Source organism: Carcharodon carcharias, chromosome 6 (genome assembly GCF_017639515.1).
Source record: "Carcharodon carcharias isolate sCarCar2 chromosome 6, sCarCar2.pri, whole genome shotgun sequence".
Taxonomy (NCBI): domain Eukaryota; kingdom Metazoa; phylum Chordata; class Chondrichthyes; order Lamniformes; family Lamnidae; genus Carcharodon; species Carcharodon carcharias.
In genome coordinates, this window is record NC_054472.1 from 45,425,693 (window position 1) to 45,451,439 (window position 25,747).

Here is a 25,747-nt window from a genome sequence, read left to right on the forward strand (position 1 = left end):
AGTATGTACTATACTGGGAGGTAGCCCATTCCAAGAGACCAGCAGGATGCTCAAAGCTCCAATTCAAAGATGCTGTCAAGAAGCATGAAAGCCCTCAACATCAATCATGACAAATGGGAAACTCGAGCTGACGATCAATGCAAATGGCATCACCAGCTGTAGGCAGGAGTTTGCTATCATGATGGTATGTGGCTTGAGAAGCTCCAATAAAAGTGCCAGCCCTGAAAACAAGACACCCGCAGAGATTATCCTGGCACTACCAGCAAGGGATAATTTCATGTTTGGCACTTGTGGCAGACTATGCCTTTCCAGAATCAGTTTGTTCAGCCATCAGAAGAAGTGCAACAGATGCTGATCTCATTGACCTCACCAAAAATTCCCAGCATCTCTCGCAGATGGAAGGATGCCGATCATAATTCCAGACCCCAAGAAGTCTCATGTCATCAAACATGGACAAACAAATCTTCTGTTGATTATCTGGGCATTGGTGAGACCGCACCTCGTATACTGTGTGCAGTTTTGGTCTCCTAATTTAAGGAAGGATGTAAATGCATTGGAGGCAGTTCAAAGGAGGTTTACTAGATTGATACCTGGAATAAGAGGGTTGTCTTATGAGGAAAGGTTGGACAGGCTGGGCTTGTTTCCTCTGGAGTTTAGAAGAGGGAGAAGTGATTTGATTGAAGTTTACAAGATCCTGAACAGCCTTGACAAGGTGGACATCGAAAGATCTTTCTTCTTGTGGGTGAGTCCAGAACTTGGGGGCAGAACTGTTTTAAAATTAGGGGTTGCCCTTTTAGGACCGAGATGAGGAGAATTTGTTTCTCTCAGAGGTTTGTATGACTTTCTACCTCAGAAGGTGGTGGAGGCGGTGTCATTGAATATTTTTAAGGCAAAGGTAGGTAGATTTTCATTAGGCAAGGGAATCAAAGGTTATCGGGGTTAGATGGGAATGTGGAAATTAAAACACAAGAAGGTCAGCCATGAGCTTATTGAATGGTGGAGCAGGCTCGAGAGGCCAAATGGTCTACTCCTGTTCCTATTTCTTATGTTCTTATCACCTACAGCCCTTTGTCAACTGATGAATCAGTGTTCCTCCATGTTGAACATCACTTGGCTGAAGCCCTGAGTCAGCAAGGGTACAGAATGTACTCTAGGGGCAGAATTTTACATTCCCCACCGCCAGGTTTTCAGGTGGGGGGATGGCCATGAAATTCTTTGGATGGCCTTCCCACTGGCCCTTCTACTTGTTCTGGCCTCTCCACAATTTTACAGTGAAATGGGTGAGGACTAGGCCGGCCTACTCACCCTTGTCCCAATGGAGGCTCTTAAGTGACCAATTAATGACCACTTAAGGGTCATTTCCCACACAGCCTCAATTTTCAGGATGGTGGGAGATATTCAACAGCTGGGGGGAAGCTGAGGCCTTGGGTGGGAAGGGGGCATGGCACCTCCTTTCGCCATTTGGTGCCCCTAACCCACCATGAGGTCTGCCCCTGCAGGTGTTCCCTCCCCCTTGGACTCTTCACCAACCCCACACCCCCACCCCCATCAAACCTGAGGGTCTCACTTCCCCTCTATGCCCTGAGAATCCAACACTTAAATGGTCCTGGACTCCCAGGACTTAGACTCTGGGGGTTGCTTGTAGTCCCAGTCTTGGCCACTGCAGCTTCTGGCATAATGGGAGTAGGGAGCTGTGGCCAATCTGATTGGCCCCCAGTTCTCTGAGGCGGGTCTTCCTCCCGACTGAGGGGCGCAAGCCCCATTTCCATGCAATTAGTGCTCCTTGGAGCATTAAATGGCAGTGGGGTAGCCAGTATTAGTGGCGATATGATCCTGACTAACCCTTCGAGTGTTGGGCAGAGAAACCCCACCATCCAAAAAATTCTGGCTCAGGTGTGGGACTCCAATGTCCATCACCAAATGTTGCTTGGTGGTACTATCGCTGGCCAAGTACTGAAAGACAATTCTGCTAGACTTGGGCTTAGACAGGCGGCAAGAGGATCAACAAGAGGGACAAAGCTGACCTCATCAATCTACATGACACAGATGCATCTATTCATGACAGTGTCGGTAGGAGCGGCTGTTGCACAATCTTGTGGAGGCAAAATCCCATCTTCGCACTGAGGACATCCATAATTAAGTTGTTTGGCATGACTACTGGGCTAAATGGGATAGATTCAGAGCAGATCTAGCAGCTCAAAGTTTGCTGTGGGTCATCAGCAGCAGCATTGTATACAACCACAATCTGTAACCTCATGGTGTGGTGCATCCAGGCAATGTGTATAAAAATCAAATAGACTTTGTGATGGTGAAACAATGCTTTAGAAACAATATAAAGAACATTCATACGTATCCCAGCACAGATATAAATTCAAACGAATGTTTCCTTGTGGCAAAAAATAAGGTTTAACTGAAAATACCAAAAATGAAAAAGATGTGTGACCTTTTAGACCTTGGCATGCTGAAGTATGAGAACATCAAAGAGGCATTTACACTTAAAGTGAAAAATAAGTATGAATGTCTCCGGATTATGGAAACAAACCAAATGGAGGTCTCAGAACAAGAAATAGAAAGCAAATGGAAAAACATGAAAGTGAGTATACAGTATGCTGCAAAGGAAATATTACCAAAATACAAAAAAAAGAGAGACAAGGAATGGGTGACAGATGAGATAATAGCAACGATGATATGGTTACAACACCAGCATCTACCGAACAATGTGCAAAATTGCCCAGGTATGTCCTGTCCACAAAAAGTAGGTCAATTAAATCCATCAAAATACCGCCCCGTTAGACTACTCACAATCAACTGCAAAATGATGGAAGGTGTCACTAGTGGTACTATATCAAGCGGACATACACACAAATAACTGTTCAAGATAGCAATGATAACAGTGATAGGGTCCTGGGAGCCATGTTGTTACAAGATGATGATGCTAACATAGGGTGGAATTTTCCATGTCTGCTAGCGTCAAGCGTATTTGGCAGCATGAGCAGACAATATGGCGAGAAGGCCAAAAACCGGTTACACGATGTTGTGAAGCCAGTTTGCAATCGTCCGCTTTGCCTGTCGATGGCGGGCCACATTTTCCACTGTCAGACGTCAGCAACCTCATTGTAATATATCATTATAAGACAAGCCTGCTAGAATCATCCCGCACATTGGAGCATCCGAGAACACTACAGCATATATAAGGTGTGCACTTGGCAGACAGCACTTCGAGGGGAGCTTGGAGGGAGGTGAGTGCAGTGCTCGCCAGGGTAGCCGGTTGGGCATCAAAATTGAAGCGCCACGCATTCAGGCGAGGGTACTTTTTTCTCAGCTGGCTGACAGTGCAGTGCTGGGGAAAGAGCTGCCGTGTGCATGAGGCAACTTTGGCGGGGGGGTAACGGCTGCACTGCAGTTAAGGCAACTTGGTGGAGGGGGGTGCAAGAACTGGACTGTGGTTGATGGTAGTGCACAAGCATGTGCAGGGTTGGGGGGCGGAAGCCGCCACACACTAGGGAAACCTTGTATAAAGTCGCCATTCCCCTGCAGCTGAGACATTTCAGATGCATTGACATGCGTGGAATTGGGTCTGTAGCTTATCTGCCCATTAAAGCAACGCAGAGGCATGAGATTGCCACCAAATGCTCCTGGATTTTTCACCCCTCGGGCATGGACTGCAAGCTAATGTGTGTTTTAGTGGACTGCAGAACAGTTGGACAGCTGGGCACGTTGTACAGCCTCCTTACAAAAGCTGGCCATGGAGCAGTCACTGCTGGAGGTGCTCACAGCCTTCTTGCAATGTCATCATCCCAGTTTGGACCAGTCTCCCCCATGGTTCAAGCTAACTGTGCTGCCTTGCAGCGCAGGTTAGGAGAATGCCTGTGCCTGAGCTGAGAGCACAGCATGTAGTGGGCAAAGCTGCCGCCAATTAGTCAGGTGGAGCAGGGCGGAGGTGTGTGGGGTCTCAGGCAGCCATGCAGTGCACTAAACTCTGGCCATCCAATTGGTGGCCAGCACTTTCTGGGGTATGTTAAGAGGCCATCAGACTTAACCAATAGAGGTTCTCGGAACCCCCAAGCTTGCCTGGTGAACTAGCTGTATGCCCCATGGTGTACAGAGGGTGGAGATGAAGGAGAAAAGAGTGACAGAGGTGCCTGGCTGGGCAGAGGGAGGGGCAGCACCCTCAGGAAAAGGGGGCAGCTGGGGCTCACGCACATGCCACTGAAGAGCCACAGCGAGCCATCGCTGGTCGGTGCCTAGCTAGACCCAGGGTCTATAGACACCGCCTTTCGTTCCCGCTGATAACCAAGTTCAGTGTTGCCGAAGACTGCGCATGTCTAGGGAACTGTTTGGTCACATCTGCCAGCTACTGCAGGATTTGGCGCCACAGTGACATGGGGGGCATCAACTGCTCATGGCCTTGAAAGTTCAATTTCTACACCAGTGGCACCTTTCAGAGCTCCACCAGTGACCTCTGTTGGATATCGCAAGCTTCCACCCACAAATGCATCCATGAAGTCATGGATGTCATCTTCATAAAGGCACACTATTTTGTGCATTTCGCCCAGGGCAGGAAAGCCAGGAAGCAAGAGCTCTGGGAATTGTGCAGATCTCAGGTTTCCCACAGGTGTAGGGTGCCATCAACTGCACTCACATGGCACCCAGATCTCAGCTGCAACAAGCGGTCGACTATGTCAACAGAAAGGCTTCCACTCGCTGAATGTTCAGCTGGTATGCGAGCACCACAAAAGCATCCTGCAGGTCTGCGCACGGTTCCCAGGGAGTGTCCACGGCTCCAACATTCTCAGTTGGTCGCAGATCCCTGACATCTTCCAGGGTCTGAAGAGGCTGCAGGGATGGCTCCTCAGGGACAAGCGCTACCCGCAGAGGCCAAGGCTGATGACACCCATGCGGTGACCTCAGACTCCAGGAGGGGGAAGGTATAATGATTCTTATGCTGCAACTCTCACCTTGGTGAAGCAAACCATCGGGATGCTGAAAATGAGGTTCTGGTGCTTGGACCGGTTTGGTGGAACCCTGCAATATTGTCCACAGAGGGTGTCACACATCGTCGTCACCTGCTGCAGCCTTTACAACCTGGCGCTGCAACAGGGAGATGGAGATGGAGGAACTGGACATCTCCTCCAATGAGAGGGACGTCAACAGTAATGAAGGGGAGGAGGTCCCTGAAGGCGAAGATGACGGCGATGAGGCTAGCGCACTGGCCAGATGAGGCAGGCGTATTCAGGAGACCCTCATAGCTGCTAGATTTGCAGAGGATGATAACAACACGCATTGAGGAGACACCATAGATCCTCACATTGCATCTGTGAATGTTTGACTCCTGTCTGGTTGATGGCAGCGCACATACCCTCTGTGATAAGGCTTCTGTCATAGAGACGCAGTGGAGGCCCTAATAGTCGCTTGATTCCAGGAGGATGATGACAACATGCAGTGAGGACACTCGAGACATCTTCACATAGCCTCTGTGAATGTCTGACTGCTGTCTGGCTGAGGGCAGCTCGTTTGGGCTCTGTGAACAGGGTCATATCATGGAGATGCACTTTAAATGCACCTGATCCTTTGTCCGCCTTCAGCACCTGAGTCTTTCAGGAGCACAGCGTCACTGGTCGGCCACAGATGCTGACGAAATGGGGGCCAGCTCCAACTCAAAGATGCTGAGAGCACACAAAGAGAATGACAGAACTCTGTAACACCTGCCCATTCTGGCAGCAATGACAGTGTACCATCGAGGTGCGGCCATCACTAAAGTGTCCAGTGAGTGTGAGGCCAGACCATCACTTTGATCTGAAGGCTGCAAAAAGCACAGGGAAAAGGCCCTGGACTGAGACAGCTGCATTTATCTTGTGCAGGAACCAAGGTTTCACATCTGAGTGACACGAACACTGCTCATCAGGACAAGGAGCCACAGACAGGGAGACATTCTTGAGTGTTTATTTACAATAGTGAACATTATGTACAAGTGATTAACACCAAGGTTCCACAGAAGACACGAGGTGGGGAGGAACTCATTCTGCTCCCTAGCTCCTCGATAAAAGACTGAATCATTCATTATTACGCATCAGAATGGCTGAACACCCATTGTGGGAGCAGATTAGTAGAGGTTTTGTGCATCACTATTACCAAAGGTTTGGTGTAGACCGAACAAAGCTTGGGACTCTTTATAGTGACTGCTCCTGCTTAATATGGGAAGGACAACCTTTCCAGGGAAAAGCTGCAATAATGGAGAAAATAGCTACATCTTCCTGATTGGAGACAGGTGCAGCTTGTTGTTGTCTGAATGGGAGTTGTTGCTGTGGCTCTGCCTGGAGCTTGAAGGAGCCAGGAGTTGTTGCTGCTGTGAATTGCAAGGCAAGAACAGGGAAACATCTCTCTGAGGGAGTTTTCGTATCAGGTGAGAGAGGGGAAAAACACTGCTGAGTAGGGGAGGAGACCTGCTGCATTTAGAGGAGACCTACGTCCAGAGGCCTCAGGTTTTGGGCCTGGCCCCATCTGGAGGGAGGAGAAGACCAGGAGGGAGGAAATTACCTCTGGAACAAAGAACAGTTGTAACATCAAGAGGTGGGTGTTGTGGGCCTGAGAGGTTGGGAGTGGGGCAGGTGGGGAAGAAGATTTCTCTCCAGGGGATTATTGTGCTGACAGGGGAGGCAGAAAAGCAACTAATACCGGTGGGGTGTGGCTGTGTTTGTGGACTTTCTTTTTGATGTTTTGTGACCCTGTGCGCCCACCCCACCCTTCACCTTCCTTTAGAGTCCAGGCTAGCTGAGGCTGCTTGGTGAAGAATACCATCTGCCTGAAAGACTGTGTGCTGACAGTTCTAGCTACCTGGGTAAAGACGCTTGTCTGAAGACACTCTCTGTGAAGAATCCACATCCCCACCAACCACAAACCCCCACATCTACCCACCAGTGGCACTTGACAACCCCATGCCATTCGATCCTCCCTCCTGTGCCTTCCTCTCTCTCTCTATCCTCTCTGAACTTTCTCATTTGGGGAGTACATTTTCCACCCTTGTCTCCCTGCACTATACAGATAATGATACCTTTTTGGGCTCTGTCTGGCTTTGATAGCCCATGGCTTCCTGTGGTGGCGAAGCCATCGAAAACCACCTAAGCAGGGGTGGTGGCTTCTCCATCTCCTGCCACTCCCATGGCCCTGTCACCTTTTTGTCTGGTGACTAGGGAGCATGTTGTTAAGAGCTACACCCACCCTGATGTCTATTGAGGCCTGCATAAAGGCAATGGCAGGGGTAGTCAGCCCCTCAGCTGTTGTCGGATCCTCTAAGATGTATGGCAAAGCTGTATTTTTCCAGAGGACCAAGCCCTGTAAAAGGTGTTCACTGTGGGTGGGACTTTACTGGCAGTGGACCCCCTTGAGGCCACCACCCAGAGACTTGTATTGTCCAATGTCCCGCCCGTTGTCCCCAATGGGCTCCTCCTCCCCCACCTCCATCTACTGGTAGAGGTCAGGTCCGGGATTGTGCCGATCTCGCTAGACCTCAGGGAGATGAGCCCCCGCCACATGTATTTCTTCTAGCGCCAGCTATTTATACACCTGGCCCGGAAGGAGTGCGTAGAGGGGGGCCTCACTGTGCAGTGTGAGTGGGCCGCCTACAGAGTCTTCTGGACTGCGGATGGCATGTGGTGCCATGCTTGCAAGGAGATGGAGCCCATCCAAAAGAACTGCCCTTTCAAGGCCGCTAATACCATCCAGGTGGCTGCAGCTGGCACCACTGCTCCTTGCCTTGCCACCACTCCATCTTCCTCCCTGCAAAGGGAGGTGCCGCCGGCGGCCACCGCCACCTTGACTGCCGGCGAGGTTGGGGTGGGGGGGGGGGGAAGAGAATCCATGGTAGAATAAAGTGCTTTACCCTCACACACTCCCCATGCACCATCCATGACAACTCATGCCACCTCAAGCAGTGCCCCACCCACACCACCAATCTATGATACTTCCATGACCGTACACCCTGCATTCACTCTACAGATAACCAAACACTAGAGTAACAATAGCATGCGTGTAAAATCTTTCAAAAAACGTCATTCATTTATAGAAATTTCTCTTACTACGGTCCTATAAAAGTGTCAATCATCCAGACCTTTTAAAGTATCAGTAGCAGAAACTGCAAGCACTTACCTTTTTTGTCATGTGTAAATAAACAATGTGCAATTGACAGAATAGATCAGAGAGAAAGAGTTGTTAATCAGGCAATATTTTTCTTGGACACAGCAGTTTTAAAACAGTAATGGATGTCTGGACTCTAAACCCAAAAATATATAATGAAAGCCTCTTTCAGGAAAGATTCAGTTGAAATCTAGCCTGTTGGCTGAAAGATTTTGAAACTCTAACTGAAGAGCTTTTAGCAGTGAGTTAGTCTTCTGGTTTTTATTCTTTCATGGGATGTGGACATTGCTGGCAAGGATAGCATTTGTTCCCCATCCATATTTACCCTGAGAAAGTGTTGCCCATCTTGAACTGCATTTGCCTATATGTGGTGCAAGTGCTGTTAGGACTTTGCTGTAGCAGTTTGGTTCAACTGAGTAGCTTGCTAGCCTATTTGAGGGCAGTTAAGAATTAATTACATTGCTGCGGGTCTGGAATCACAGGTAGGCCAGACTGGATAAGGATGTAGATTTCCTTCCCTAAAGGACATTACTGAACCAAATGGGATTATACAATTGATAATAGCTGACATGGTCACCATTCCTGAGATTAGTTTATCCCAAGTTTTACAGATGAATTGTAACATTTCTCACTCCAGTTATAATCTTATTTATTCTAGTTATCTAGGCATATCATAAAGTTATCTACTAAACAGTTGCATTATAACATTGTTCTCCATAGCTGTAAGGGTGTAACATTGGTGCTGTTTTATAGAGTTTTCCATATAGGCAGCATCCTGTCACATCCTGGTCTGAGTAAAGGTTCTGCCCCATGGCTCTCCTTGCCACTGACCAATTTTCAAGGAAGCAGGTTTTTTTTAAAACCACCCCTGACATTTATTACTTCTGCATTATTGGAAATGAGTTTTGATCCATTTAGTCTCCAACTTTTTCTTGTAAGATATGGACCTAAGGTGGTTCCCCCACCAGGATAAACAGATGAGTTTCATCCAGGTCTTGAATTATTACTTTTTTTCCCCCAAAACATTTGTCTCATCTACGTACAGCAAGAATTGTTTCATGGCTGGGTCACATTCAATAAGAACTCCTTATAAGACATTAACCATCTTTATTGAAACTCTATGATGATTGTCAAGAGTCACTGTTGATCATCAAACTGCATATGAACATATCAACGATGTAGTCCAATGAGATCAACCAACACCGAAGTGGCAGTTATTCCCAGTGGTCTTATGAGTGTTCAGTCCTTGGATGTGTGTATAAATAAACTCTCAAGGACAGTTTCTGTTCAAAACATTTTTCAGTTTGTTGGGGGCTCCCAAACCAGCCCCTGGGAACCCACAATGAGCAGGCAGGAAATATCTTTAACAATATTTGGGTATCTCCCACAATGAAGTGTGCCTGCCAAACTTTGGGACTGGTCCAAATTAAGATCCTGCCAATCTCCCCCATAACAATCTTCTGCAAACTCTTCACAGAAATTCCACCTCACATTTTTTCCTCTTTATTTTCAACTGATTACTTATGATGTGTGATTAATTGCCCTCTGATTACATTGGCTGAGGTAGTCCTTTAACATTTGGCACTATGGATGTCCAACATTCCAAATAGCTAGTGTTTCTGAGACAAAATTGGTGGGAATTATGTCAAATTATTGCCATTATTGCATTCCTTTAGCACACATGCACCCATATCTGGATAACTGTGCTGGTACATCCCCAATCATTTCCATCAGAAAGTTCCAAAAGAAATCAATAAGCTGATATGACTCCTAGTGGAGTTCGCACCACATTCCTCTGGAGGAACTCCAGCACAAAATCCTATCCCTTTGCTTCTCAGTGGCTGGATCAGATTCAAATTGATATCTCATATCTGTTTTTCACTTTGGAAAAAGTGTTCCTTTCTGATGTGACTTTGTCATTAGATAAGAGAACCACTGGTCCTAAATTTTTTTCTGGACATCTTTTTACTTCACTTATCTCTAGAAGCAGTGAAACTTTAATGAGATTGGAGAGTTGATATGAAGTCAAAAACATTTAAAAAGTTGAACCAACTGAGATGTGCAACCTTCGCTTTGTAGTGATTGTAGTTATACTGTGTCAGGTGTGAAAACAGTGATTTGAGCTTATTTTATGCTGAACATTATGGCAGACCATGATTATATCCAAAATTGGGACAGACCCTTGGTGTATTTCCAAAATTCTCTGTTTTGTTCCCAATTCTCAGCTCTTTTTTACCTTGGCTGTTTTGTACTTTCTGTTTAAATTGAATATGTTGCCAGCTTTAAACCACTCCTGATACATATTTTGCATTAATATGAAACTAAAAAAAAACTTTGTATTGACTTAAAATATGCATGATAACTTGTCATTAAAAGATCTGTCGCAGTTGCTGTGCAGAACATACTGTTTTGGCTGTGACCTCTAGGGGGAGTTAAACAACTAGTAACAGGGCTATCTCCTTGTTGCATGAGCTGAGCTCAGACAGTTTATTCGACGTTTAATCTTCATAGAATATTTAGACATTTGGAAAAGTAACCATGTCTCTGTTTCTCCTCGGGTGTCTAACCAAGATAGAAGCATTTATTCCGGATTTATGTGCCTATATCCTCTTCAGTTTCTCTTTCATTATATACAACAATTTGTATACACTGATTCCACAAGGGAAGCTGATTGAGCAATGCTTTAAATAGACTCTTAACTAAAATCAACATCTGAGTGACTGACCAATGTACTTCAGAACAGGGCTTCGATGTTTATTGTATGAATGTTCTGCCGAGATTCAAGCATGCTGTGGCAGGAAGTAGTAAGATGTTAATTTATGGCTGGAATTGGCCATATGGTGATTGTGTAGAGAGTGGAGACCGAGCAATTGCTTATGGGAAGGAGAGGAAATAGGAAGAGAGGCGCAACCCAGGCTACACTCTTGCACCATCTGGTGTCGAAACACAGAGCAGCATCTTCAGAAATCTGGAAGCAGGTTGCCTGTTCTTTAAATGAGAGTCGGCCTATGACATGGGGAACTTGCTTCTAATTCAGGGAAGGTTAGGGACAGTTAAAAAGTCACTTGCTGCTTTGGAAATGAGGCCTGACCTAGTTTAATTCCGAAGCCTCATTGAAACCATTCCAGTTGTGAAACTAGGGAAAGCTTGGTGACACCAGGCAGGTGGCAAGAGTAGCTGCCAGAGTCATCTAGTGGGTTTATTGTGATCGTGAAGAGGGAGTGAGTCCACAGCAGGAGACGCCTGAGCTTTCATTGCCTGGCATGGAGAAGCATTGCCGTTCTTTCGTGATCTATGAGGAAAGTAAAAAACCTATCTGTTTGAATCTCTTCTGGCCTAATTCTCTTCTCCAATATCTTCATCTGGTTACGAAGCCACTTCAGTGTATGTAGCCTGGGCGATTTTATCTGTGGTCCTACTTGGTTTCTAACAAGCAGTAGAAATAAAATCACCTGCAAGGAGGTCAAGCTGGAAAAGGGATTGGAAATAATTATCATAAAAGATAAAATGATTTAAAAAACCAGACTTTATTTGAACCTCCTGAATATATATTGCTGCAATAGCCACCAGGAGAATGTTTATAACCAGTGGAGAGACACTCACTACATCGGTTGCATGTCAATGCCCTGCATTCTGTAAGCAATTTTCTTCATTGTTGTGACAGCCAAGTGGTGGTGATTTATCAGGATGCAAATCAGATGTTAAGTGGAATGTTGAAACTTTGCCCTGCACATCACATTTGAGAAACCACAGACTTTTGAATACACCACAGTGGGTTCAAAAGTCCGAACTCATCACCATTGGTATAGATTTATCATGGCCTCGACGATCTCTCCAAGTTAAAATCCCTCTGCCAGCAGTTTGAGTGCAGTCACATCCCTGGGGAGGGTTTGAAGCTGACTTGATAGCTATGTGAGGGTTGTGAAGACTCAGTGTATTTGAAAGTAGGAGGAAGTGCTCTCTCTACGCCACTGAAATAACATCACTGCTAACCACCACAAAGCTTTGTGTCTGGGCGACCACTTTATACCATAACCAAAAATATTGCAATTTAGAAATGAAAAGCGCACAACTGAGTGCTTTTCTGCACTACTAACATCAACACAGAACAAATTTTGAAAATCAGCTGCAGTATTCCTGGTCCCATTCAAATGAAATACATGACAATGTGGAGGCACTCCACCCTAGAACTCACCCTGACTGTGGACAGCAAGTTTCAGTGACATCGAATCCTGGCTCTTAAATCTATTTCCAGCTGCTTGGAAATAAACTCCCATAACAATCCTGTGTGGAAGAAACTATGATATACTGTGGCATCATGTTAAATCAGAATGCCTTCATGTTCACCTCTTGGGGATCCCAAGGGTTCTTGAAAAGAGAATTCAATGCTAAAATCCTTCTAAAATCAATCGGGGATGAAGTGTTTTAATTAATTTTACCTTCTGTTTTTCTTTTTTTTATATTTAATTTTGAATAGTTTTGTTTAAACATCAAGATATAATTGAGGGAGCTGCTGAGCAGGAATTGTACGCGCACACATAAAAATGCATGTGCACTCGTGCACTATGTACACAAAAATACTCTCCTGTGTGCACACACAATATCATACACTCCTGTGTACATGTACACATTTATATGCACACACAAACATGTGCACAGATACAAACACTTACATGTACAGCTACATTCAAAAACACTAACGCACATGTGGGTATGCACAAAATGCTTAAACTAACATTCCTATTCCTTTGGTTAATGTACCAATAAAATTGTTGAATATATTTACTCTGGTTCTTAGGCAGGTGACAATGACATTGATAAGCTTATTGGGATAAACGTTCTGCTTTGAACATAATTGACAATCCAGCATGAATTGTGGTCAAAATTGTGCTTGTTTTCCAAATTGAACTTTTTTCTCAGGTTTCTGCCAAAACACAATTGAACATCGGCGAATATATAAACTCTTCCATGAGCTCAGCTCTTGACCTCATTACAGCCTTGGTTCAAACACGGATAAAATTATGTTTTTCTAAAAGTTTGTTGCATGACTAGTAAAATAATTTCTACCATTTAAATGTACAAATCAGAACTCCCGAAGAAAAGGAAGATGGTTGCGCTTGTTGGAGCTCTGTCATCTTAGTTCCAGGACATCACTGCAGGAGTTCCTCAGGGTAGTGTCCTCGGCCCTAACATATTCAGCTGCTTCATCAATGCCCTTCCTTCCATCATAAGGTCAGAAGTGGGGATGTTCACTGATGATTCCACGGTGTTCACCATTCGTGACGACTCAGCTGCTGAAGCAAGACCTAGACAATATCCAGGCTTGAGCTGATAAGTGGCCAGTAACATTCACACCACACAAGTATCAGGCAATGATCATCTCCAACAAGAGAAAATCCAACCATCGCCCCTTGACGTTCAATGGCATTTCTATTGCTGAATCCCCCACTATCAACATCCTAGGGATTACCATTGACCAGAAACTGAACTGTAGTAGCCATATAAATACTGTGGCTACAAGAGCAAGTAAGAGGTTGGGAGTCATGCGATGATTAATTCATCCCATGACTTCCCCAAGCACCACCTACAAGGCACAGGTCAGGAACGTGATGGAATTCTCCCCACCTGCCTGGATCAGTGCAGGTCCCACCACAATCATGAAGCTTGACACCGTCCAGGATAAAGCATCCCACTTGATTGGCACCCCATCCACAAACATTCACTCCCTCCACCACTGACACACAGTTACAGCAATGTGTACCATCTGTAAGATGCACCGCAGAAACTCACCAAGGCTCCTTGGACAGCACCTTCCAAATCCATGACCATTACCATCCAGAAGGGCAAGGGCAGCAGATAGATGGGAACACCACCACCTGGAAGTTCCCCTCCAAGTCACTCACTATCCTGACTTGGAAATATATCACCGTTCCTTCACTGTCACTAGGTCAAAATCCTGGCACTCTCTTCCTAATAGCACTATGGGTGTACCTGCACCATATGGATTGCAACAGTTCAAGAAGGCAGCTCACCACCACTTTCTCAAGGGCAACTAGGGATGGGCAATAAATGCTGGCCTAGCCAGCAAAGCCCACATCCTGTGAATGAATAAGAAAAGTGCATTGGATAGCATTTGAGAGCATTTTTTGTTTCTTAAAAGATGAATATATTAATATATTTAATATAATCTTGATATATTTAAGAGTGATAACCTAATGCAGTTTCATTAATACAGTCGAATATAGGTTTAACACAAAAAATATTTTTAAACAGAGTATCTAGATCACTACCTGTGGATAACCTAGTTAAAATAACTGAAAATGACTAAAACTAAATGAACTTAGTAGTATCATTGATTTACAATAACAGCAAAATTTCAATCTGGAGTGTGGCCAGTTTTATAGGTGGAGCCAGTTTCCACTGTGATGTTTTGAAACCAGCCCCATGCATCATAGACACTCAATTTGAGCCAGACATCATTTACGCTTGGAATTCTACAATATTTTGTGTTGGTTTGGCCAATTCCGAATGAATTGCACTGGAAATATCAGCACAAGCTAACGGAAACTCCATCCCTGTCGTATTATCAACCCCTGTGTAAATGATGCTGCCTGTATAATCTCGGGGCTATTGAAGGAGCGCATGAGGAGACAGGTGACTATGCTGGAGTGAGACAGAGACCGAGTGACTAGCAAATTAGGCTCACGTGTGAACTCGGTGCATGGGGGAAAGAGGTGTGGTAAACATAAGAATTATTCTAAGTCAAGAACAGGAGTAGTTGAGCAGAAAAGGATCCAGGTGTAAACCTCACCTTTGGAGTTAAGTTTGAAAAAAAAAATCAAACACTGACATCACAGGAAAACTATAAGTTCCTTGGTCAGTAAGAAATTACTGTTAGGGACTGTCTTTAAATAGCTATAAATTAGAAAAGTGTATTACTTTTAAAGAAGTAGCTACTTGGATTTGAGTAAGAAACACTAGGAATAGGGGAGGTCAGGCCCAATAACGTAAAGTAATATAAGTAAGCCAAAGTAAAATAAAGTTAATGTAAGGGAAGTAAAGTTAAAACATGGCAGGGCAGCTTGACCATGTGGAATGTGTGTCTACTACTGACATAGGCCACCACATGTGCAGGAAGTGCTGTCAGCTGCAGAAACTTGAGCTCCAGGTTTTGGAGCCTGAGCAGTGGCTGGAGTCAGTGTGGTGCTTCTGCAGGGCTGAGAGCTATGTGGATAGCACTTTCATAGAGGTGGTCACACCCCAGGTTAGGAACATGGAGGAAGAAAGGGAATGGGTGACCAACAAGCAGTCCAGGCAAACGAGGCAGGCAACGCAGGAGTCCCCTGGTGACCCGCTCACTAACCGGTTTTCCGTTTTGGATACTGGTGAGGGTGTTGGTTCCCCAAAGGAGTGCAGTCACAGCCAGGTTTGTCATACCACAAGTGGCTCAGCTGTACAGGTGTGGAGGAAGAAGAAAGGAAGAGCAATAGTGATAGGGGATTTGTTAGATAGGGGAACAGACAGGCATTTCTGTGGCTGTAGACATGACTCAAGGATGGTGCATTGCCTCCGTGGTGCCAGGGTCAAGGATGTCACCGCGCAGCAGCAGGATATTCTTCTGGGGGAGGGTGAACAGTCAGAGGTCCTGATCCATGTTGGTACCAATGACTCAGGCAGAGGGCAAGATGTGTTCCTGCAGACAGAATTTAGTGAGCTAGGTAGAAAATTAGCAAGCAGGACCTCAAAAGTAGCAATATCTGGATTATTCCCAGTGCAACATACAAATGAATACAGAAATAGGAGATGAATGCATGGCTGGAAAAATGGTGCAGGAGGGAGGGCTTTAGATTCCTAGGACAACTGGACTGGCTCTGGGGGCGATGGCACCTGCACAAGCCAGACAGGTTGCACCTGAACAGAGCCGGGACTGAGTTCCTTGCGGGGCATTTTGCTAGTGCTGTTTGTGGGGGGCTTTAAACCAACTCAGCATGGGTGTGGGAACTGGGAGAGAATGTTAGAGAGTAATACCAAAGTGCACAAAATACAGGGATAGACAGATAGCACTAGAATTTTTAAAATTAATTTACAGAATGTGGGCTTCACTGGCGAGACAAACATTTATTGTCCATTCCTAGATTAAAGTTAATAGGTGCAGTCGAAGTAAGGGAGAAAGTAACGAAGCCTAAATCAGGGTTGTACTGCATGTATGTGGATGCATGGAGTATAGTAAATAAGATTGGAGAGTTACAAGCGTTGATTGTCATGCGGAGTTATGATGTTGTGGCGATAAGAGACCTGGCTCAAGGAAGAGCAGGACTGAATGTAAAATATCCCTGAGTACAAGGTGTCCAGGAAGAAAAGGAGGAGGGGTGGCTGTATTGGTTAAGGAGAGCATTGCAGTGCTGGAGAAAGAGAATGTCCCAGTGGGTTCAAGGACAGAATCAATTTGGCTAGAGCCAAGGATCAAAAACAGTGCAATTACATTGCTTAGTGTAGTCTACAGACCACAAACTAGTGAGAAAGATGTAAAGGAACAAATCTGCAGGGAAATTACAGAGACTTGCAGTTATAGAGTAGGTATAATGGGGCACTTTAGTTACCCGATTATAGACTGGGATAGTGGTAGTATAAAGGACAGAGAGAAGCAAGAGTTCCTTGAAGTGTTCCGCAGAATTTTCTACAGCAGTATGTGTCCAGTCCAACAAGAATTAATGCACTGCTCGACCTGGCTCTTGGAAATGAGATGGGCCAAGTAGATCAAGTGGGGGGAACATTTAGGAGACGGTGATCATTGTATCATAAGGTTTAGTACAACGGTAGAAGAGGACATTGGAAAATCCACAGTAAGAATAATTAACTGGACTTCAAAGGGGCAAGAACGGAACTGGGCCAGATAGACTGGAACCAAAGATTGGCAAGAAAATCTGCAGCTGAACAATGGGCTACTTTCAAAGAAGAAATGGTTTGGGCACAGTCAAGGTATATTCCCTCAAAAGGGAAAGGTAGGGCAAACAAATTCAGGGCTCCCTGGATGAAAAAGGAGATAGAAATTAAGGTAAAGAAGAAAAAGTGTGCTTATGACAGATGTCAAGTAGAAAATACAGTTGAGAACCAGGCTGCATATAGAAGGTTCAAAGGAGAGGTGAAGAAGCAAATAAGAGATGCAAAGAGGGTTTATGAGAAAAGACTGGCAGCCAACATAAAGGGGAATCTGAAGTCTTCTTATAGGCACATTAAATAGTTTAAGTGTGGTAAAAGCAGGAGTAAGGCCGATTAGGGACTAAAAAACGGATTTACACATGGAGGCAGGGGGCATGGCTGAGGTGTTAAATGAATATTTTGTATCTGTTTTTAACTAAGGAAGCAGATGCTATCCAGGCCATGGTGACAGAGGAGGAAACTCTGTCACTAGAAGAGTTCAAGTTGATAAGGAGGAGGTATTGGATGAACTGTCAGTAAAACATTGACAAGGTACTGGGACTGGATCCGAGGAAGTGAGAGTGGAAATTGCAGGGGCACCGGCCACAATCTTTCAGCCTTCCCTGGATTCAGGGAGGTGCCAGAGGACTTGAGGATTGCAAACATTACACCCTTGTTCAAAAAAGGTCACAAGGATAAGCCCAGCAATTACTGACGAGTCAGTTTAACTTTGGTGGTCGGGAAGCTTCTAGAAACAATTATTCAGGATAGAATTAATGGTCACATGGAAAAATCTGGGTTGATTAGGAAGAACTAGCATGGATTTCTTATGGGAAAACCATGTTTAACTAACTTGGAGTTTTTTGAAGAGGTAACAGAGAGGGTTGATGAGGGTAATGCCGTTGATGTGGTGTACATGGACTTCCCAAAAGCATTTGATACAGTGCCGCACTACAAAGCTGTGAGAAAAGTTATAGCTCATGAAATAAAAGGGACAGTAGCAACGTCGTTACAAAATTGGCTGAGCAATAGAAAACAGCAAGTAATGGTTAATGGATGTTTTTCGGGTTGGACAAAGGTTTGCAGTGGAGTTCCCCAGGGGTTGGTATTGGGACCTCTTTTTTTTTATATAAATTAATGATCTAGATCTTAGATCTTAGTGTGCAGGGGACAATTTCAAAGTTTGCGGATGGTTCAAAACTTGGAAGCATTGTAAACAGTGAGGAGGCCAATGTGGAACTTCAAAAGGACATAGATAAGTTGCAGAATGGGCAGATAGGTGGCAGATGAAGTTCAATGCAGAGCAGCATGAGGTGATTCATTTTGGTAGGAAGAACATGGAGAGACAATATAAAATCAGGGGTACAATGCTAAAAGGTGTGCAGGAGCAGAGGGACCTGGGTGTGTGTATACATGTCATTAAAGGTGGCGGGACAGGTCGAGAGAGCAGTTCATAAACCATACAGTATCCTTGGCTTTATTGATAGGGGCATAGAGTACAAGAGCAAGGAGGTTATGCTAAATTTGTGTAGGACATTAGTTAGACCTCAGCTGGAGTATTGTGTATAGTCCTGGGTGCCACACTTTAGAAAGAATGTGAACACCTTGGTGAGAGTGCAGAAGAGGTTTACAAAAATTGTTCTAGGGATGAGAAACTTCAGTAATGAAGATAGATTAGAGAAGTTGGGACTGCTCTCCTTGGAGAGGAGAAGGCAAAGAGGAAATTTAATAGAGGTGTTCAAAATCATGAGAGGGCTGGACAGAGTAGTTAGGGAGAAACTGTTCCTGCTCATAAAAGGATTGAGAATGAGAGGGCACAGATTTAAAGTGATTTGCAAAAGAAGCAAATGCGTTGTGAGAAAACGCTTTTTCATAGTGAATTGTTTAGGTCTGGAATGCACTGCCTGGAAGTGTGGTGGAGGCTGGTTCAATTGAAGAATTCAAGAGGGCATTAGATGATTATTTCAAGAGAAACAATCGAGTCATAATTCTTTTTCGGAGCAACGGTACAGGCACATGGGTTGAATGGCCTCCTTCTACACAATAACAATTCTGTGATACTGTGTGTAAGGGTCCAAAGAGGAAGATAAAGCAGAGCATCATCAGCGTACATGGGGATCCTATGGGGGGGATTTTATGGAGCCTGCTAGAGTAGGAAATGTGACATGCGGGTTGGCTGAATTAGGCAGGAGCCAAAATTTGAATTTCCTGACGACGGGTTATGATGCAGAGATTAAGTTAGCAGCATGTCATGCCAGCCTGTAGCGGGTTCATACTTGTAATACATTTGCATTCCATAATTATTCATTAACAGAAAACTTCTTTTAATTATGTCCTACCTTCAAGATAAAGTCAGCAGCACAAGAGAATCTTGTGGAACCTAGTTCACATTTGTTTAAAGGTGGTGTGCAACAGTCGACTTTATGTAGTTGTGTTTGAGGTTAGTGGTTTTCCTTGTTGAATTCTGCGGCACTAGGAAGGGAAGCAGGAGAATGGCAGCTTGCATGGAGGAATGGGACCAGCAAGGATGAATCAGTGATGGGGTGGGGGGGGAGGGTGTTGTAGATTGGAGTAGGGGACATAGAGGAGTGAAAGAGGGATCCAAGGGAGGACAGAGGATGGGGCCAGGCATGTGGAGAGGTGGAAGAGGGAAGTCCCTTCGTGTGCTGGGGGTGGCTGTAACAGTCAATCAAGGTAAGAAAATGAAGGGCCTAGGGGGCAGTGTCAATACTGTGCAAATGTGTGTTCATCTCAGGGTGTTGGCTGGCAGACTCCATACCAGGCTTTAAGTTCACCTACAACATTTCAATTATTTCCGCTGAGAGTGAGTTTGGACAATGTCCTTTACAATGCATGGAAGGGAGGGCCAGCTGAGCCTGCAAGTTTAACCATATCCCACAGAGTGGTAAGTACAACCCAGATTGCTAACACAAATATTGAATTAAGAGTAAGGCAAAAACACAACATTTTTTCTTCCACAATAAAGAAATGTCCCTAATTCCCCTGTCAATGTGTGCCAACCATAAGGTGTGTCAGTACATTTAGCTCCCTGACTAAGCTAGTCTCAACCAATAACAATGTTGCACACTTGAATAAAGTGAAACCAATGTAATGTGAAATATTTACAAATAATATTTAAATTTGAGCAACACTTGTGCCATCTTTGCACTCTCAATAAGTGTTATGTTAATGGCAGTGGAGTTGGGCAGGAAACTTGTGGCCATGATGAACAACCTCCCTATTTGACCAGGAGGCTCTTTTAAAACCCGCCTATACCTGCTGCATTGTCAGCTGATGGCAGGTTTCACCAACGAAAAGCTTCCCCTACTGTGTAACCCGACTTGTCTTCCACGCGCGCCACTGACACTTTACATTTCAATTATAATTGCAAGGGAACAAGCAAAAAAACAAGAGACCATTTCTGAGTCCGCCATCGGGAACGGCGTGCCAGGGTTAAAATTCCGCCCTATCTGTTTTCATATGATGTTGCAGAGAGGCAAAAAGTAAATGAGAAAGAGAAGCAAGCCAAGGATAGATCTTTGGGGGATTTCAGAGGGAGCATTTCATGAGCGGGAAGAGATGGCATTGCACGTGATTCTCCGACTAGAATTCAAATATTATGAACTGATCCAGGAAGGGGAGCTCCCCGCTAGCTGGATGACGGGGGAGAGGTATTGGAGATGGTATGGTTAATGGCTGCAGACAGTAGAGGAGGAGGAGCGGTAGTTTACCACAATCACAGTCACATAGAATGTCCTTTGTAACTTTTTTAAGGGCTGTTTCAGTGTCATGGTGGGGACAGAAATCTGATGGAGTCAAGCATAGAATTGTCGGAAAGATGAGCATGGATTCGGGGGTGGCAACACCACATTCAAGGCCCTTCGAGAGGAAAGGGATTTTGGAGATGGGGAGAATAGCAAGGAAGGAGGAGTCAAGGATGATTTTTTAAAGCAATGTAATGATTGTGGTACATTTCAAGGGGAGGGAGATACTTCCCAAGGAGAGGGAATTATTAACAACATCAGTTAACATGGGGGCGGGAGATGGGTGCCATGTACAATATGAACTCAGAGAGAGTATGGCCAGATATGGGATAGAAACTGGATAAAGATATGAGTTCAGGGCTAGGGCAGCAGGGAACATTGGGGGAAGTTTGGTCCAGCATCTGAGCGGAAGGGAAGAAAATGGCAGAGGTAGCTGACTGGAGAGTCTCAAATTTTGTACGAGTGAATAAACTTGAATAATATCACAGGGACTACCATGCCCCAACAACGGTGCTACAACCTGGTTAAATGAGCCAGAGCCTACACACTTCTTGGGCTAGAAATTAGTTTACCCTGATTTTTGAGCACCAGGGGATCATTATTTGTGATGTGCCCACTCCTATTCAGATTGAGGTGAGCAGTACTCAAAATTCATGTACCACGTCATTTGAATGGTTGTAGTGCTAACTGAAGCACCTCCAGAACTGCTCTCTATTAACACTGTCAGCATGGTCTATAGATAGCAGGAGGCCCCAGCAGTGTATTTGCCAATCACATGGTACAGGCAGCTTGCTCTTCACAATGGCAGCGTGTTTCTTAAAGGAAAGCTGCTCATAAAGATTGCTACAATGTCAGTTCCTGCAAACTGAACACCTGGGCTGGCAGAGGGCTCCATGATGCACCTTGTGGTAACAAGCGGACAGGAGGATAGGCAGGGTCAGGAGATACTCAAGGACCACCCAAAGAGTGGAAACAGGTGGCCAGGAAGGTCAACTCCCAGGGGAGAACTTTCCTCATGTCGGGCGGGGAGTCCGGCAGTGGGTGTGGTCCTGATTGCTGGCGGCGATTGGGACCATGCTGCCATTTTGCACGGGTGGGCCAATTAAGGCCCGCACAGCGTGTTTGGTGACTCCAGGGGACGGCGGGAGTGGGCGGGCGCAGGTAGAAAGGCAATCACCACTGGGTCCAATGGTGACCCAGCGGCCTGTTTAAAGGCCAAGCTGCATCTGCACCAAGGTTGCTGTACATGGCCAGAAGTTGGGGCAGGGAAATCAGAAAGGGCCATGCAGGAGGGTAGGGCCAGTGGCCGGTTTTCCGATGAGTGCCTTGCTGCGCTCCTCGAGGAGGTGGCAGCACGGTGGGATGTGATTGTCCCCGAGCACGGGAGGAGGAGGCCACCCCACTTAACCAAGCTTGCGTGGTAGGAGGTTACGGAGATTGTGAGCTCCCACGACGTGGTGCGGCGCTCATGGACCCAGTGCCGCAAGCACTTCAATGACCTGCTGCGCATGGGGTGAGGAGCATGTTGGCATCATTCACTGCACCTATCATATAACCTTCTCCCCCGCTGGCAGACCACCCACGTCTGAGTGGCCTGAGTGCAATGAGTTAGTGACAGCATGTGTCCTTAGCTGGGCGGCCCAGCAGAGATTGCCAATGCATTCGTCAGCATGACAGGGTTGAGATGAGATGGGTTCTGCACCCGCAGCCTGTGGTGCAGTGACACCCACAAGACTGTAGTGAGTTCAACCTGGAGGAGCTACACCCAGGTGCATGGGTCGAACTCCACAACATGTGCGAGTCAGGGTGATGACATGGTGTGAGGGGATCTTCAAGGTCCTGTGGCACAGATGGTTGTGTTGCCCTCTGCGCTCCACATCATTGTGCCTCCTTGAAATGACTGGTACAACTGTGTGCTCCCAACTGTGATGGAGGCAGCATGTGGGCAGTGGGGGTTGAGGGGGGGGGTGGGGGGTTGGTGGGGGAAAGGACACACCAAGCATATTAGTATGAGTGCTGGCCACCAGCAGGGGAAGGATGCACTGCTGACCTGCAATTGCCAACTGGGCTTGGGGTGGGCCGGCCATGAGGAGATTGATGGTACAAGTATCACTTATCAATGCAATTTTTTCATTCGCAGGAGAAGAATTCTCATAACAGTGCCGAGCGGCTGAGGACTGGCGATGCACCAGGCCAGATATTGATGCTCAGCTGCTTTGAGCAGGAAGCGCTAGACCAGGAGAGGTGGCACGCGCCCAGGTCCACTGGAGCCAGAGAGGTTGGGGTTCCACGGGCAGGTATGTATGGCCAGCACTCATGTCACCAGTAGTCTCCCAACATCCATGGCAGTGCTGATTGTTGAGTGAGTGACATTACCAACATGGCTTGCCCAGCGCATATGGAATGATGAGCGCTTGATGATCCAGGTACATTGACATTACTCGCAGGCTAACCAATCAAATTTCCTTACTCTTCCTTTCAGCATCATCTGTGCACAGCCAGGAGCAGGAGCAGCAGAGGCCCCCTCTGAAACCTGAGGGGCATGAAGTTGCACCATTAGAAGCGTCACACCATCTCTGCCATGCAGGCAGCAGCACAGACACTGGCACCTCGGTGGGCATCATATCTTCGGGTAGTGTCCCAGGTTACAGCGATGAGGGCACTTCACTGTCGCTGGAAAAGGCTGGCAGAGACAGAGAGTGCCGATGGCGCCTGCAGTCGGAGGACTAAAGGGGCCTGGGTACATGCTCAGTTCGTGGCAGGTGATGAGCCTCTGGAGTCGTGGGCAATGCAGCCAAGTGCTGACATGCGGCCGGGTGTTTGGGGATATCTGGTGGAGATACATGAGGCTCTGCGTGGCTTGGTGTCAGTGGTGGATGAGTTTACGCGGGCCATGCGATGCATTGAGCATCATGGCTGAACACCAAGCTTCCTCCATGGAGACTGCGGCGACTTTCATGGAGAGGCAGATCCAGGGACAGGATCAGGGGTTCCTAGAGTTGCACTTGTACCTGCACGCCCTCACAGGGGCATTGGCCTCATCTGGTCAGTGCCCATGTGGGTGGTAGTTTGGCCACCAGGTATCCCACCTTGGTGCCCATCCATCTACGGTGAGCAGGGAGGGCCAAGTGAAGCTCATGTCAGTGGAGCAGCTGCCTGCCGTCTCTACTGGTGCCTCTCAGGGCATTGCGGATGAGGGCAGCAGCTCCTCTGCCCCTCTGCCAGTGACCGCGGCACCCAGTGAGGCTGAGATGACTGGGGAGATGCCAGCTGCAGAGCTGGCAGTTCCCTCCCAGGCAGGTCCATCACAGGCTCAACAGCCCAGAGGACATCCACCAAGGTCATCGAGGCCAACAGGACACCAGAGGGAGCAGGCTGTCTCAGATGCCACTGCCAGCAACGGGGTACCACAAAGACATAGCACCCGCAAACGAGAAATGAAGGCACCTTAGGCACATCCTGGGTTCATCGCTGGTGGTTTTCTGTTGCCCCTCACCTCAAGAGTTGTTTAGAACTTTGTGTGAAGTCCAACATATTTTTATTTCTGTTACATGAAGAGACTGGTTACAATATTAAAATGTCGTCTCAAATGGCTGTGGGTTCCTCTTTTTTTGTGAAGGTGTATGGATTCCTGAGATTTGATGACTGACTTGTGTGTCTTTTAGATTTATTGATGGTGCCCATCGCCAATCCTCCTATCCAGACAGATGAGGTCTCCAGGATGGACAATACAGTCCAGGCTTGTGCTGCAGATCCATATGTGCTGTGCTGGCTAAAGGTTCCTTGGATTAGAGCATGCCGGGTATCACAGAATCTCACAGTGCAGAAGAGGCCCTTCGGCCCATCAAGTCTGCACCAACACGTGAGAAACACCTGACATACCTACCTAATCCCATTTACAAGCACTTGGCCCATAGCCTTGAATGTTATGACGTGCCAAGTGCTCATCCAGGTACTTTTTAAAGGATCTGAGGCAACCCACCTCCACCACCCTCCCAGGCAGCGCATTCCAAACCGTCACCATCCTCTGGGTAAAAAAGTTTTTACTCACATCCCCCTAAACCTCCTACCCCTCACCTTGAACTTATGTCCCCTTGTGAATGACCCTTCAACTAAGGGGAACAGCTGCTCCCTATCCACACTGTCCATGCCCCTCATAATCTTGTACACTTTGATCAGGTCGCCCCTCAATCTTCTCTGCTCCAACAAAAACAACCCAAGTCTATCCAACTTCTCTTCATAACTTAAATGTTTCATCCCAGGCAACATCCTCCTCTGCAACCCCTCCAGTGCAATCACATCCCTGCCTTCCTGGAGAATGCTCGGGTCAGCCTGTGCCCTCTCATCATTTCCCTGTGCGTGCTCATCCTCGGACTCACTGCTGGATTCATCGTGCTCAGCCCCAGCTACTTCGTCGACATCTTCTTCGTCCACAGCGTCCCCACTTTGCAGAACTAGATTGTGCAGAGCGCAGCATGCAACCATATAAGCGACACTCGATCTGGAGGTACTGGAGTACACCCCCAGAACGGTCCAGGTATCTGAAGCACATTTTGAGAAGACTGATGGCTCTCTTCACCACAGCCCATGTGGAGGCGTGACTTCAATATATCGCTGCTCAGCTTCTGTTCTTGGATGGCGGAGAGGCGTCATGAGCCACCTTCTGAGGGGATAGTCCTTGTCTCCCAGCAGCCATCCATGCAGCCGGGCTGAAGCACTGAAGAGCCCCGGCACCTAGGAGTGTCTGAGGATGTAGGAATTGTGGGAGCTGCCTGGGTACCTTGCGCATACTTGCAGGATCTGCATCCTGTGATCACACACTATCTGCACATTCATGGAGTGGAAGCCCTTCCTGTTGACGAAGGCACCGGGCTCACCTGCTGGCACCTTGATGGCCACAAGTGTACAGTCGATTGCACCCTGGACATGGG

At 46.5% G+C, this 25,747-nt stretch overlaps 1 pseudogene; it reads right to left on the minus strand.

The window, feature by feature from the left end:
* Window positions 1-9,011: 9,011 nt before the first annotated feature.
* Window positions 9,012-9,238, minus strand: LOC121279347 (annotated as a pseudogene).
* Between the last annotated feature and the right edge of the window lie 16,509 nt (window positions 9,239-25,747).